Raw genomic sequence first — 12,386 nt, forward strand, 5'->3', positions numbered from 1 at the left:
GGATTTCCTGCCCAACAAGAATGGTGGAATGAATAATTACAGTCATGCTGAGCTTTAAGGAGAGCTTATAGGAGAGAAAAGAGGTGCAATTCAATAGAAGAATTCATCAAATATGTGTTCTTTATTAAAATTATAGAAGGGGAAGTGGGATTTAGCAATTGAGAAGTTAGAAAGAAGATAAAACCATCAGAACAGTGTTAAGATCAAGAGTGAGGAGGAAGAATAACTGGCTGAGGAAGGTTTATATCTGAGTAGGGAGGCCCAGATCACCAGGGTGACCAAGAAGCAAAAAGGCAGAAAAATAGCAAAGTGCCAGCTGGAGGTCCACCAGCAGTAGGAGGGGAAGGAGAGAACACCAAGAGTTTCCTGTGCTGGGGTGGGAAAAGCCTTTGAAGTATTGGATTCTTCCAATATTCTCATCCCAGGCCAGACTTAACATTATGCCTTCTTCACGTTCCTGGCCCCTTTCATCCACCTGAATAGCAAGCCTAGCACTTTCCTGAACAGTCACAAGGAGGCCAGAGTGAGACCTGACAGGAAACGGAGGACATTCAGCAGGTACTGCTCATGCCGGGGCTGCTGAAATGCATAAGGCTTGAGGTGTGCTGCACCCCCTCTCTGCAGGATGTGGTCGGTCCAGCTTGCCAGCCTCTGGACAGGGATCAGGAGATGGAATCACCTAATGACCCTGGTAGCTTTTGCTGCAGGCTTGTATCTGCAGGTAAAGACAGAGAAATCTTGTTAGCAATATTCTGTGTCAATAGTTGAGATAACCTAACAGACACAGAGAGAGAGAGAGAGAGAGAGAGAGAGAGAGGCACACAGTTTTCTAGTGCATACCCACATTTCAAGTTCAAACAAAATTTGTTGACATAATTTTGAAACTGTCTACCTTAGTCCTATCATAAAGTTCTCATGCCCTAGTGGATGACTCCACCCCTATGTGTGTACAGGTAGCACTAATTAGACTAAAGGGATTAAAAATAAATAATAAATCATAATTTTAAGAAGATTGAGAGGAAGATTAAGATTGAGAGGGAGATGCATCGGGAAGGTTCTGGGTAAAGTTGGAGGCGGGAGTGGAGGTGAATATGACAAGATGTATTATATTTACATAAGTTTTCAAGAATAAATAAAAAATATTTTTAAAAGGTCAATGAAAAGAAAAACCTGGGGTTTGGAAAGATGGCTTAGCAGTTAAGAGCACTGACTGTTCTTGCAGAGGACCCAAGTTTGGTTCCCAGCACCCACGTGGCAGCTAACAACTATCTGGAAACTCTAGTTCCAGGAGAATCTGACACCTTCTTCTTCAGGTATTGCACAACACAGGTGCACTCACATGCATGTAGGCAATACATGTTAAATAAAAATAATAAATAAAATATTCTAAAAATTTTTTAAAGAGAAAACTACATAGAGTGATCATAATAACTTTTTTTTTTTTTTTGGTCTTTTTGAGACAGGGTCTCCCTGCAGCCCCAGCTGTCCTGGAATACACTATGTAGACCAGGCTGGCCTTGAACTCAGAGATCCGCCTGCCTCTGCCTTCCAAGTGCTGGCATTAAAGGCATGTGCCACCATGCCCAGCTTTCATAATAACCTTTTAAGGGTAAAATACGAAATAATGACTGTATGTAAGGATCACTCTGTGCTGCTGCAGTGCTAAGGGTGTGCTCACATTAAATAAGTGAGAACATTTATAATAAGGGGTATATCTAACTTAGAGTTTAGGAGATTGAAACATTAATAAAGTCACTATTCCATTTTAGTAGTAAAATCATTGTGCTGGATGACCAATGGCTACATAAGTTACCAAGCCTCTGCTCCTGTCTGACAGATGCTTGGCTCATGAAAACTTCCTTACAGCAGGCCCTGTCCTAGGCCCTGGAAACGGAGTGGGAAATGATTCACACACACACACACACACACACACACACACACACACACACACACTGTTCCCTGGGGGTGCTTGCTCTCTGTGCTCTAATGTGTGGGACATACAACAAAAACATACATGATAGAGAAATTGCAGATTTTTAAGTGTCAAGGAGAAAACAACATATGATGATTGGGCTAACAGACAGGGGAAAACAGCACTGTCAAGTGCATGGTCTCTCTAAGAGAGATGGCCTTAGAGAGATTGTCCTAGGAGGAGCAGGGAAGTAATCTATAGAGCAATACAAAGACCCTGAAAAGAGAGATAAGCCACATTAGGGACATGCAAATGTTTCCTCCGACCTCAATTGGAGTTCTACTATAGCTTTTCCAATATAAGAAGTCTCAAAAGACACTGTGTATATAAGTAATCTTCATAACACATAGGATATGTATTATACATTTTTCTCTTGTTGTGATAGAAACATCATGACCAAGGGAACTTATAAAAGGAAGAGTTTATTTGAGCTTATGGTTCCAGGGGAATTACAGTCTGTCGTGGCAGGGAGGTATAGCAGCAGAGGTGGCTGGACCTGGAGCAGGTGCAGAAAGCAAGGCAGCAACTCGAGATCCGGCAAGGCTTAAGAACTCTCTAAGCCCATCGCCAGTGACGTGCTTCCTCCAGCACAGCCATGCCTTCTAAGACCTCCCAAAACAACCCCACCACTGGAGACACAATGTCCAAGTACTTGGAGCCTATGGGGGACATTCTCATTCAAATCACCACAGGGTACAAACATAATCTCAGCACTTTGGGTAAAATTAACATTAAAAGCCAAGGAAACCCATGAGTTACTAACAGCACACACCTATTCTTACATGTGCAACAAAATGATTTTATTGAAAAACAGTTATGCCTTAATGTTGGGTCTGCATTTGGCCAAAGTGAACACAACCCCAAAGAGCTGCATACCTCTTGAGCTCTATGACTCCTTTCATTCTAAGTGCAAATGTCTCTGCCTTGAGCTTCTGTAGCTGACTAGAAACCCCAAATTTCTTCACTTCCACTTAGACCATATTCTCAGGTTGATCTCAAAAAAAAGGAATTCCCTCTATGGGTACGCCATGCTGGATGACCTCCATTATGCTGTTGATTCCCCCCATGGGTGACAAAGAGGCAAATGCTAGGTCATGAGCTCTTGTAAATGAGAAAGACAGTACAATATTTCAGTACAAAAAGCCTTATGGTCCCAAGTAAAGCAGCAAAGCCAAGAAATACTAGCATGCTAGAGAGAATGAATTTATTGATTTTGCTTTGGAAATTAGCAAAGGTGTGGATTCTAAGATTAAAAATACAGCCTTCCGGGGCTGGAGAGACGGCTCAGCAGTTAAGAACACTGGTTGTTCTTGCAGAAGAGCCGGGTTCAAATCCCAGCACCCACACGGCAGCTAACAACTCTCTGTAACTCCAGTCCCAGAGGATCTGACATCCTCTTCTGACATCTAGAGGCTTTGCACGACACAGGCGCACTTACCTACATGCAGCAATACACACATACACATAAAATAAAAATAATAAATTTTTTTAAATACAGTCTTCCTTCTGCACAGATTCTTTACTTCAGTCCAAACTATATAAGACCCAAAACCCAGGAGAGCTTCACAGAAAAGTGCCAAGCGAAGCATTTTCCCCTGTCTTCCCACTGACCTGTCTCATCCTCCACTGTCTCTCTCTTTGCTTTTCTCACATCTGTTTTTCTCTCCCTACTTTGCACATGTAATTTTTTTCATGAAATGCATATTTTGTGTGCTTCGCCGTGTGTTTTAAGAGACACTTGAAACCAGGGCATGGTAGGAAATGCACTTTTATTTTACAGGTCCTGTCTGTTGTTCAATTCATAGAACAAGATCATGTTATTCATAATAAAGAATTCATCTGAAACTATGCTTCACACAGATTCCACTAGTGTTTCCTGGGAAAAATGAGGTTTTTTTCCTTAGTGTGTAACTTGTGGTTTTACTGAACAGAATTCTCTTTCTGAAATTTCCTAGCTGATTTTGAGCCATAATCTTAGTTATGAAACTTTGATTCAGTCATTTAATGAGGCACTGGCAGTTCTCCAAGAAGGAGCACAGAAAGAAGAAATGGGGTGAAATTTAATAAACTCTATGTTGTCCATAAAATTAATTTCTCAATATCATATTGTGCTGTTACACTGCGTTGACATTCAGATAGCTTTGTAAATCACCAAATCCTAAAGTCTTCATCACTGTAAAGACCTACATTTTTCAACCCTTAATGGACAAGCAAGATTTCTTTGTATGTTTGCATGTATACTGGTGTCGTATACATCCTAAACAGGTACCCCCAAAGACACTAAAAGTAGTAGCAACCTACAGAGGAATAATTAAAGTCTGCATGTTGTCTGGGGTGACCCTATTCAGTGTTAAATACTGTTGAATCAAGGCTGTATAAATGATCACCATATCTATGTGGAGACATGGGCTCTGGCCTGAGTTGGAAACGGTAGGGAAATTATTGCTATTTCTGCAAGAATTCTAATTGGCTTCTTTACCACCTTCTGGAGAGTTACATTTATCAGTCATCAGTCGATTATTTTGACAGTATAAGTGCCTAGGTAGACACTGGAGTGCTAATGTGTCCCAAAGAATGTGAATGGAAGTAAAATCACAGATCTGGGCATTCCTTATCCAGGAGGTCACACTGAGGAAGCTGGTTCACGATTCCCACATTTGGGGCCAATTTGACATCTTTGGGCCAATGAGAATCTTTACATCTCCACAGCACCCCTTGAGAAAAGTGAGCAAAGACACTGTTCATCTCCTTAAGAACTTCTTTGGTCTGATACAGGTTCACCATTGTGCCTTGTGCCACAAGGACAAAACCAGAGTCCTCAAACTTGCTGATGAAATTCCCCAGGTGCTATAAGAAACACAAGACAAGAAAAGTTGTTTGTAAATTCATGGACATCTTTAACATGAAAAGTAGACCATGTATTAAGGAAATCCGCCTTTCAGTGGTTTGTTTTCAGTGTGCTCATAGCCCCCTGTGCAGGTGTTTCTTGTGTACTGTGTTCATGCTTACCATGTCTGGTTTATTAGATACCGTTTTTATAACACCTACCAATGTGTTTTGTCATATGTATACATTTTGAAAAATCAAGAATCACCACACAACCACCTGCATTGGACATGATATCCTGTGAGTACAATGCAGCAGCAACAATTCCAAATCCAAAATGTATTGTCTGATGGTATTTAGGAAATGGGTATGTGGGATGTACATAGTATCTTTCTTTGCTGAAATACTAACCATAGTATCAGAATCATCATCTTTGCCATTGAAGACTCTGAAAAATAAGGAGATTTCAGAGTTTTCCAAGATTGCTCATAGGTAATAGTGTTTGGAAAAATGCAATGGGTACCTTGGTCAAGAAATGACGAGTTGGTCCTCTTGAGATTGAGTTGGAAACCAAAGACAAACATTAGTGTCATAAGAAGCTTGACCAGTACAGGGCAAGTTTTCTGTTGCATGTGTGATGTAACATATTTTGCTTCTATATTCCCTTATATCCTGAGTCACTGACCATAATTCATTCCCTATATCAGTGTTTGAGCCCATGACAGAAAACTAGAAGCAGGAAAATATTTTTTAAATGAGATCATCAGGTTCAACCTCCGACTGTGCATGATGTAGATGTGAGGAACAGACAGTTGAGCTCTTGTTGAAGGAAAATTCCTACATCACAAGTATATGCATTTAAAAGTGAAAATGCAGCTGTATTTAGTGTAGCCATGATTCTCTTACAACAACTTCTTTTTAAGTTTTAAAACTTTTATTCCATAAGCACTGATTCTCCATCTTTCCATCCCCTCTATCCTGGAAACTACCGATTTGCTTGCATAATGTATACATGCTTTCCTATTAGCAAAGTTATACATAAATGGATTCATGTAATCCATAGAATTTGTGTTATTTCCTTCTGCTTTGTATATCATTTTCATGTTTTATCCACATTATATCAGATATCAGTATTCCATGGCTTTTATGGGAGAAAAAGTTTACATATATCTGGCAGTTTGTTTTGGCATTTATCCATTGATCAGTATCTGATCCGTTTCATATTTGGGCTCTTATGAATTGCACTTCCAAGCAAATATGTACATATAATCTTTTATTTCAGTAACTGTTTTCAATTGCCTGTTGTATGTGCTTGGTATACTGACTGAGTGATAAGGCAATTCATAACTTGAAGCACCTCTAAACTGTTCTGAACATCAACAGCATTATTTTATATTCGGACTACAAATATTCTATAACATTTGAGGTGGGGTTGAGGCAGGGTTTCTCTGTAGCTATAGTTGACCTGGAACTTGTTATGTAGACCAGGCTGGCCTCCATCTCACCAAGACCCACCTAGCTTGGCCTCCAGTGTGCTGGGATTAAGGAGTGGGCTGCCAGGCCTGACTCTGTATTTCTTCATATGCTTAGTCTATAATTTCTTTTCTTATAGTTTTGTTTTCTTGCTTTGATATCAGAGTAATATTAACGTAATAGAATGGTTGAGAGATAGCTTTTCTTGTAGAACTTCATCAAAGACTTACAGAAGAACTAGGATTAATTATTTCATTGAATTTGCCAATTAATCCATGTTATACTGGACTCTTTCATGAAAGATCTTTCATTACTGTTTCTATCTAGCTACTTTTTACATGTTACAGGTTTTCTCTTTATTCTTGAGTCAGCTTTGTTAGTATACATGTGCATATGGATTTGTCCATTCTTCTAGGTCACCTGGTTTGATGTTACTTCATTTTTGTAGAATTCCCTTCTAATCTTCACTGTTTTAAGTAATAAATATTCACTTAAGATTTAGTTATTTGATTCTTCTTTATTTTCTTATGTCAATTACTTCTTTAAATTCTACTTATTTTAACTCATATAATTTTTGCTTTCTGGTTTATTGCATATTATAGTTCTTATATTGTCTCAATGAAGGAATTGTTTCATATATTTTTACAGATAATATTATTATAACTATATATTTTCTAAATTTTATGTGTATGACTGTTTTGCCTGCATGCATGTGCATGCACCACGTGCATGTAATGTCCAAACATACCAGAAGATGGTGGTAGATTCTGTGGAACTGGAGTTATGGATGATTGTTAAGCACCATGTGGGCGCTGGTAATGGAACCTAGGTTCTTTATAAGAATAGCCAGTGTTTTTAAGCTCTGAGCCATCTCTCTAGTCCCTATAATTGTATATTGAGTTGAACACATAATATTTCGTGATTATATAAAATTTTTGCCTTCTGTAAAAGTTTCTTTACGTGAAATCTGCTTATTAGACAATGACCTCTTCCCTATTTTGATTCTCGTATGATTCTTAATGATACATGAGGTGGAGTGCCCTAGAAACTAGGTTTTGTACTGTTTTGTTAATCATTACTTTGAAACATTTCTTCCCACTCTTCTCTCCTTAACAATTCCTTCATCTCTCTCAGGCCAAGGCCTAGTCTGTCCTTCTAACAGGTGATATCTCTGTTAATTTCATCTAGATTTATAACTATAATGACTCTACCGCTACTCAGAGATTCAGGAAACTCAGCCATTGAGCATCCACCTATACCCTGGAACGCTGCTCCCCAGACTAGGGTGGGGAACTTCTTTCCAAGGCCCATTTCCAAAACATCCTTCCAGGAATGCAAAGCTCATCTCACTCTGATCAGTCACTCCCCAAATATTTCTGCTCATTCTGTGCAAAGTCAGTAGAGGAAGAGTAGGTGCTTGGTTGCCAGTGGAACCAGAAAAAGTCCAGACCTTCCCTTCCTTAAGCTTAAGAACACTAGGAAAGCCACCTTAATCATCTCAGCATACTGGTCACCATAATATAAAAACTGAGGTGGTCACCCCTTCCAACACATAATAGGGAATTATGGAAGATAACATCTGCAAAGTGGCATCCCAGACCAAACAGGCAATAGTCAACCAAGTAGCTTTACCTCTCTGCACTATTAAAACTTCAGTGGTAGTGGTTCTGAGCCCACAGTGACCATTCAAATGACATAGACAGCTCTGAAGGTTTACAGTTGCTGGACCCGGTGCCAAGGGCTCAACAAGCTAAGGACACAAGCTAATAGCTACATTCTTGTTGCCAGTCCTGTTCAAGCTCTGCTCAAGTACATCTTTTTCCAAAATGTTGTCTGTTTCACTGGGATGACCCTGCCCCCCTAAGAATTACTAAATGTATGAACCGTTCACTGTATTCATTGCACATATACCTCAAAATTCAATTGGTAGTATCAATATTATTTAAAGGGGTTATTTCACTAAAGCCAGGTCTACTGTGTCAAAAGAAGAGCATATTTTGTAGCATAAGCAAGCCCTACACCTTAAGGTGGAAAAAGTTTTAATACTGTACTTGTACAACTCTAAAAATAAGGCCCTCCCTCACCCCACCTACTTCCATTTCAGAACATGTCTACTGAGTAACATTCCCTACTTGCACACTGAAGGCCTCTGCATCATACATCAAATGGGCCTAACAGATATCTACAGAACACTCCACCTAAACACTAGAGAGGACACATTCTTCTTAGCAGCCCACTTTATACTTTATAAAAGTACAAAATATATCACAACACAAAGCACCGCTCAAAAAATACAGGAAAATTGAAATAACTCCTTGTATCTTATTTGACCACAAAGGAATAAAACTAGGTATCACCACAATAGAAACCACAGAAAATATGCACAATCGTGGACATTAAACAACACATTACTCAATGATGAATGGATCACTGAAGAAACATAAAATAAAACAAAATAAAATAAAATAAAATAAATAAAATAAAAGATTTCATACAGGAAAATTGAAATAACTCCTTGTATCTTATTTGACCACAAAGGAATAAAACTAGGTATCACCACAATAGAAACCACAGAAAATATGCACAATCGTGGACATTAAACAACACATTACTCAATGATGAATGGATCACTGAAGAAACATAAAATAAAACAAAATAAAATAAAATAAAATAAATAAAATAAAAGATTTCAGATTTCTTCAATGTAAACAATTCTAAAAATGTTTACAGTTCAAAGTGTCTACATGAAAATGCCAGCTAGAATTCAAATAATCATTTGATGATGTACCTTAAGGCCTTGTAAAAACAAGAACAAACAAATTCTTCCCCCCCCCAGAAAAAAGCACTATAAGGAAAACTACAAAATAGAAAGGAAAGGAATACAGAGAATAAGTGAAATGAAGCTTGTTCTTCGAAAAGATTAACATCATAAACAATCCATTAGCTAAATCAACCAAGAGAAAGAAATAGAAGACACAAATTAAGTTAATAAAATTGGAGATGAAAAAGGAAACATTACATCAGATATAATGAAGTCCATATGATTGTAGGGCATGTTTCAAAATTTTCCACTAAATCATAAAAAACTGAAAAGAAATGGATGAATTTCTTACATGTGGCATACCAAAGTTGGAAATTTAAAAATTTAAACATATCCATCACAAAAAACAAAATTGAAACAGCAATAAAATACCTCCAACGCCAAAATGCCCAAACCCAGATGGATTTACTGCAGAGTTTTATGAGAACTTTAAAAAGAAATCAAATTCATGCTTCTCAAACTATTGTACAAAACAGAATAGAAATGAATGCTTCCAATTTCCTTTTATTTTATTGTAACAAAAACAGACTAATGTTGACTAATGAAAGAGAATGAAGGACCCAGAAATAAATTCACATATGTATAGTCATCTAGTTATTGATTTGTGTGTCAAAGGCAATTATTGGGAGACAGAGAGCCCCTACAACAAATCAGCCTGGGAAAACTGGATACCCAGATGGCAAAGAGTAAAGCAAGCCTCTCTCACCTTGCTCAAAAATGGATAAAAGAACACAATTTAAAATTTGAAACCATTAGAGGAAAGCAACCATACAGATACAGGCAACAAGTTTCTGAAAACAAACTCCAAGAACACAGTAACTCCAATAATTAACAAATTGAGTTACATAAAATTAGCAAGTTTCTACTCAGCAAAAGAAATAATCACTGGAGTAGTAAGACAATCTATAGAAGGAAAAACTAACTTTGACAAGAATGTGTGAGTTAATATTTAGAACATCTAAAGAACTGCAAGAGAGGGTAACTGGGGAAGAGAATATGAGCCGTATTTATAGCTGCTCTATCCAACATAACCTAGAACTAACCTAGGTGTTCATCATCAACGGATAAATAGACAAAGAAAAAAAATGACTAGTATGTGCAGTGGATTTAATTCAGCCATAAACAATAACCAGATCACGACATTTGTATGAAAATAAATGCAACTGGAAGTCATTGTGGTAAGTGAAACAAACCAGACTTAGAAGAATAAATGTTGCATAGCTCCTCTTGCATGCAGAATCAGGGTTTTAATTCATATATACACGCATGTGTGGTGGGCATCCTTGTGACAGGTAAACAGATGAAGGTGTTGGGGAATCAAAGAGAACCAACAAGAAAGGGCAGTGTGGGAGGGAGGGCAATGGAACTGAATAAATGAGAGAAAAACCCATGTGAAAACACCATAACGAAACCCCTATTCTGTGTTCTATGAAATAAAAATTATGTTAGAAAGACAAAAATCCAGGAAGGAAACATGAGCTGCAGGGGGTCAGATGCTGTAATGGATAGCTTTAGTTATCAACTTGACACACCAGGACAGAGGAAACCTCAACTGAGTAATTTCCCCCCATTGAACTGGCCTGTGGCAATGTCTATGGGGCATTTTCTTGATTGTTGAATGTTGTGGAAAGGCCCAGCCCACTGTAGGTGGTGCCTTCCCTGGGCAGGTGGTCCTGAATTGTATAATAAAGCAGGACAGGCCAGGGGAGCAAGCCAGTAAGCAGCATTCCTCCATGACCTGTGCTTCACCTCCTACCTCCAGGTTCCTGCACTGAGTTTCTACCTTGGGCTTCCTCAGTGATAAACTGTGACCCAGGAGATGTAAGCCAAACCTTTTCCTACCCACATTGGTTTTGGTCAGAGCATTTTGTTGCAGCAATTGAAGGCAAACTAAGACAAAAAATTGGTGCCAGAGAGTGGGCTATTGCTCTGACAGACCTGACCCAGTTGTTTTGGGAAGAATTGTGGAAGTGTTTGTAAATTTGGGTTGAAAAGCCATTAACTGCTAAGAGTTTAGCAAGCTGTTGCTATGGAGTTTGGAACAGTTCTGCTGAAGGAGGTATAGACAATGGAAGCCTGGCTTGGGAAGATCTAAAGGGAAGTAAAGATTATCAGGGCTCTTTGTGTGACATTTTGAATTGAAAATCTGTGGTTTCAGGTCAGCTGGGACTGAAGAATCAGCTGGATTCAGAATAGACCAGAACCATTGAAGTGAAACTTAATGGATGCTGGTTATCTGGGGCTGAAAAATCAGGTGTGAGTAACAAGAGACCAGCATCACTGTGGCAAAATCTTCATGAAAGTATTTTCTCAGAATCAGCAAACAGAAGCAATGGCCCAGAGGGTGTCCATTTCAAGCTGGAATCAAGACTTGATAATGCATGAGTCACCTGAGTAGTTCTTGTTTTGAAACTGTGAAGTGGTCACAGAGAGTACCTGAGGACTGGCACCCTGGAAGGCCAGGAAAGGACATCGGTGAAGGTGCAGCCTCAGTTTCAGTGGAGACCTCAGCAGACTGAAGATACCAGGACCATGGGACGACCACCAAGGGCAGCAGCAGGTATGGAGTGAGGCCTGCCTGAGCCTGCCAGTCAAGCTGTGTGTTCTGTGGTCTGTCTGCCAGAGAAGTGGAACCACCCAAGCTCTTTGGGGCCCAGAAGACTGTGAGTGAATCCCAGATGTCCGGCCTTGAGCTACTTTGCTGGACTTTGGTTTTGCATAAGTGTGCCTGATTCTTCCCTTTTGAAATAAAATGGTGCATGTTTTTATTTTGTAGGAGCCCACAGTTGAGAGACTTTTAAAAAAAACTTTGGGGTTGGAGAGATGGCTCAGCGGTTGAGAACACTGACTGCTCTTGCAGAAGACCCAGGTTTGAATCCCAACACCCACATAACAGCTAACAACTATCTGTAACTCCAGTTCCAGGGGATCTGACGGCCTCTTCTGTCCTTCGTGAGCACTGCACGACACGGGTATACTTACCTACATGTAGGCATAACACATACACATAAAATAAAAATAATAAATAAAAATTTTTTTAAAAAAACTTTGAACTTTTAAAGTGAGTTTTTAAGGCCTGTGGAATTTTTAAGTTGAACTGTTTTATGTTTTGATATTAACATTATACTTTGAGACTAAGAAATGGAAAGCTATGGTTTAATAGTGATATGTTCATGTGTTAAATTGACAAAAGGTCAATTGTGCTGGATATCTTTAGTTATCAACTTAACACATCTGGGTAGAGGGAATCTCAACTGATGGATTTCCTCCGTTGTACTGACCTGCCGTCATGTC

At 39.0% G+C, this 12,386-nt stretch overlaps 1 pseudogene; it reads right to left on the reverse strand.

The window, feature by feature from the left end:
• Window positions 1-438: 438 nt before the first annotated feature.
• Window positions 439-4,717, reverse strand: LOC103741359 (annotated as a pseudogene).
• Window positions 4,718-12,386: the final 7,669 nt, after the last annotated feature.

The sequence above is a fragment of the Nannospalax galili genome, unplaced genomic scaffold, assembly GCF_000622305.1.
Source record: "Nannospalax galili isolate Female #2095 unplaced genomic scaffold, S.galili_v1.0 scaffold139, whole genome shotgun sequence".
Taxonomy (NCBI): Eukaryota; Metazoa; Chordata; class Mammalia; order Rodentia; family Spalacidae; genus Nannospalax; species Nannospalax galili.